Raw genomic sequence first — 4,301 nt, 5'->3', positions numbered from 1 at the left:
CCGGCTAGCTTTTTGTATTTCTTAATAGAGACGGGGTTTCACCGTGTTAGCCAGGATGGTCTCGATCTCCTGACCTCGTGATCCGCCCGTCTCAGCCTCCCAAAGTGCTGGGATTACAGGCTTGAGCCACCGCGCCCGGCCGAGACAGGGTTTCAACATGTTGTCCAGGCTGGTCTCAAAACTCCTGACCTCAGGTGATGCACCTGCATTTAAAAAAAAAAATTTTTTTTAAAATAATGTTTTAATTTTGTAGAGACAGTGTCTGTGTTGCCCAGGCTGGTCTCGAACTCCTGGGCCTAAGTGATCCTCTCCTGCCTTTACCTCCCAAAGTGCTAGGATTATAGGTTTGAGCCACTGCACCCACCCAATCAATAGAATATTCTTATTATATAGGATGCACTCTGATATTTGCTGTTCTATCCTATTCTATTTGAATTTAAAAATTGGTCAAGGCCCACCAAACTGATTTCCCCACCAAGGTAGTGACACACGTTAGAATTACCTGGCGAACTTTAAAATATACTGATGCCCAGGCCTCACCCCAGAGATTCTGAAGTGGTTTCAGGACTTTTTTTTTTTCTTAATTAAAACATAAATAGAGATGGGGTCTCACTATGTTGCCCAGGCTGGTCTCAAACTCCTGGCCTCAAGCGATTCTCCCGCCTTGGCCTCCCAAAGTGCTGGGATTAAAGGCATGAGCCAGCCAGTTTCAGCATTTCTGGAAGCTCCCAGTTAATGCTATATACAACCAAAGTGAGAAACACTAACCTAACGTCTCCCCAGTTTGGGGAACACTGAAATGAGACTGAGAGCCAGGGTGATCCAGGAACATAGAGGGACTCAGAAAGATACAAAGGCAGGTTCATTTTATTTATGTATTTATTTAATTTTTTTGGAGATATAGAGTCTCCCTCTGCTACCCAGGCTGGAGTGCAGTGGTGTGACCTTGGCTCACTGCAACCTCCGCCTCCCGGGTTCAAGCGATTCTCCTGCCTCAGCCTGCCAAGCAGCTGGGACTACAGGCGCCTGCCACCATGCCTGGTTAATTTTTGTCTTTTTAGTAGAGACAGGGTTTCACCATTGGCCATGCTGGTCTTGAACTTCTGACCTTGTGGTCTGCCCGTCTTGGCCTCCCAAAGTGCTGGGATTACAGGTATGAGCCACCGCGCCCAGCCTATTTATTTTTTTGAGACAGTCTCACTCTGTTGCCTAGGCTGGAGTGCAGTGGCACAATCTTGGCTCACTGCAACCTCCACCTCTCAGGCTCAAGCCATCTTCCCACCTCAGCCCCCCAGGTAGCTGGGACTACTGGTGCATGCCACTACGCCTGGCTAATGTTTGTATTTTTTTGTAGAGATGGGGTTTCGTGGTGTCGCCTAGGCTGGTCTTAAACTTCTGGGCTCAAGCAATCCTCCCGCCTTGACTTCCCACAGTGCTGGGATTACAGGCGTGAGCCACCGCGTCCAGCCAGATTCATGATATTTAGATGTTGAAATGTGGCTTTACAGACTTAGCTTTCTGAGGCAAACAAACAGGGAGATGCAGGTACCCTCAGCGCAAGCCCCAAATTACCTGCAGGGGAGAGACGGAAAATCAGACAATGTAGAAATTGGGAGAAGAAAGGTATGGACAGACCGATGTAGATAGGAGGGCAGGGAAATACCTGGAAATGAGATAGAGACCAGCTGGACAGACCCCAGGGACCCTGCAGGTCACCACACCCTTCTCTTTCAGCTCACCTGTTCTTCAGGACCAGCCCTGCCCTTCCGGCTGGGGCCCAGGCCCAGGCTCCGAGAGGCCATGTCCCAACCTGCCCTGGCCCCGGAGAAGCTGCGCCGCCACCTGTCCCCCTTCCTTGGTGGGGCCTGGCTTTGGGGCAAGACTGAGCCACGGGGGAAGGGGGATCCCGTACCTGCTGCTGCTTCCTCTGTCTTGGCTAACCTCTGTCCCCCTGGACCCCTAACCATACCCCAAGAGCTCCCAAAGCCTGAGACCAGGGTCATTTGTCCCTACCTCCCCGCCTGGCCCTGCTGTTGCTAGTACCTGTTATTTATTACCTGGAGGCCTGTCCAGCACCCACCCTACCCCCATAAAGCATTGTTTACACCTGTGTCTTGGCCTCCATTATTCTGAGATGGCAGGGAGATGGAAGAGGTCCCTGATGGAAGAATCAAATGTCATGGTGTTTGGGGGCCTTGTTTCTGTTTTTTGTTTGTTTATTTTGAGACGGGAGTTTCCTTCTTGTTGCCCAGGCTGGTGTGCAATGGCGCGATCTTGGCTCACCACAACCTCCACCTCCCAGGTTCAAGAGATTCTCCCGCCTCAGCCTCCCGAGTAGCTGGGATTACAGGCATGCGCCACCATGCTCAGCTAATGTTGTATTTTTAGTAGAGATGGGGTTTCTCCATGTTGGTCAGGCTGGTCTCAAACTCCCGACCTCAGGTGGTCCACCCGCCTCGGCCTCTCAAAGTGCTGGAATTACAGGTGTGAGCCACTGGCATGGCCTTGGGGGCCTCGTTTCCTGATTGGACATGGTGTGGGGTATACCAAGCATGATGACTCAGGTGCCTGTTGCGGAGGGAGGGAATTTGTTACTGTGTGGACAGTTTGTGACAATCTGTGTTCTAAGCTCAAGTGTGTAAACATGCTGATGTCCCTGTGTTTGTGACGTGTACATGTTTCCAGTACCTGCGTATGGGATGATGTCTACAGGAATGTGTGCTGGTTGTGTGTGATGCTGATAGCTGTAACTGCTCTGTGGCCTTGGTGATTGTATTGGTGAGTGTATTGGTGAGGCTGGTATTGTTTGGGACATCAAGGCCAAGGGATGGGAATTTGGACCTATAGGTGGGCCTCCGGTCTGTGCATGCCTGATGCCTGAGAATCAGAGGCAGTGACTCACTACCGCTTGTGTGCCTGTGCATGTGTGCCCCTGAGGTCTGTGTGGGTTTCGGTGTGAATTTGGCTCCTTTTAAACACCCATGTGTGGCCAGGTGTGGTGGCTCATGCCTGTAATCCCAGCACTTTGGGAGGCCAAGGCAGATGGATCACTTGAGCCCAGGAGTTGGAGACTAGCCTGGGCAACACAGAGAGACCCTATCTACAAAAATAAAAAACAGAAAAAGTTAGCCAGGTGTCATGGTACACACCTGAAGTCCCAGCTACACCGGAAGCTGAGTTGTGAGGATCACTTTAGTTGGGAGGTTGGGCCTGCAGTGAACTGTGATCGTGCCACAGCACTTCAGCCTGGGCAGAAGGGTAAGACCCCATCTCAAAAACAAAACTAAACAAGAAACACCCTTGTGTGGCCATGAACCCTGTGTGTGCCCTGAGGACTCTGGGTTTTTGTGCAATCCTCACGCATGTGTAGATACCAGTATGCATGTCCTTGTGCTCACCCGAACCGCCCTACGCCCTCAGGTGGCCTGCTGGGGACTGGTGCAGCCCCCTGAAGACACTCCCAGTTGCTCGTCGCCCTCCCACCTCCGCGTCCGCCTTACCGACCCCGCGGGAGCCTTGAGTCCCAGCTCTCCAGAGTTACGGTGGAGGGGGCAGGGCATTCAAAATGACCTTATATCCTTAGTCCCCCAAAATGTTCCCAGCTCTGTAGCGTTCCGTGGATTTTTTTTTGTTTCATTTTTAAATTTTGTGTAAAGATAAGGTCTCACTCTGTTGCCCAGACTTTCCCTGGTTCTTTATTCTGATTCCCACGATTGTCCCGAGGGGGCAGGGCGGAGCGGGTCTTGAAAATACACATTGGCACAACATCCCTTCTAGTCCGCGTTCCCTCTTCTCAAGGGCATCCCGCACTTTTTCTCCTCCGTTATAAAAGATACTTATGTAAATTACTGACGTGCGAATTTACATACATTTGCCAACTAACTGCGCAGCCATTTATCCATCTCTCACCCCCGTTCCTGGGCTGCGAGGAGGAGGAGGAGGAGCTGACCCTGTAAATGAAGTCACGCGCACCGCGCTGCCGAACCCGGTGCCCGTGCTGGGGGGGAACGCGGGGTGGGCCTGTTCATGTAAATCACATCATTTGCGTGCTCCGCCCCGCCAACGCCACTTGATTCCAACATGCAGGAAACGCCCCCTCCCAGACCCGGCCCCTCACACTGCGATCCCCCTCCCGCGCAAAGGGGGCGGGGCGGAGGATGATGCAAATGAACCTCGTGTCGGCCACGGAGCTCTGTTTCCTTTTTCCTTGGCTGGGGGCTTGTCCCGAACTTCCTCGCCCAGCGCGGCTCAGGTCTGCGCAGGCGCCGTTGCGTCCGTGGGGGCGCGGTCACGTGCCCAAC

At 52.5% G+C, this 4,301-nt stretch overlaps 1 protein-coding gene across 1 annotated transcript in view; it reads left to right on the top strand.

Annotated features, from left to right (window-relative positions):
- The window catches only part of RAB4B (RAB4B, member RAS oncogene family), a 23,903-nt gene extending 21,791 nt beyond the window's left edge, over window positions 1-2,112 (top strand). Inside the window, exon 8 of the mRNA XM_011983653.1 lies at window positions 1,735-2,112. The gene's annotated coding sequence lies outside the window, so the exon portion shown is untranslated. The remainder of the gene's footprint in view (window positions 1-1,734) is intronic.
- Window positions 2,113-4,301: the final 2,189 nt, after the last annotated feature.

This window comes from Mandrillus leucophaeus, unplaced genomic scaffold, assembly GCF_000951045.1.
Source record: "Mandrillus leucophaeus isolate KB7577 unplaced genomic scaffold, Mleu.le_1.0 Scaffold106, whole genome shotgun sequence".
In the NCBI taxonomy this organism is placed as follows: Eukaryota; Metazoa; Chordata; class Mammalia; order Primates; family Cercopithecidae; genus Mandrillus; species Mandrillus leucophaeus.
The sequence above is the reverse complement of the archived record's forward strand: the minus strand, read 5'-3'. Positions and strand labels throughout refer to the sequence as shown.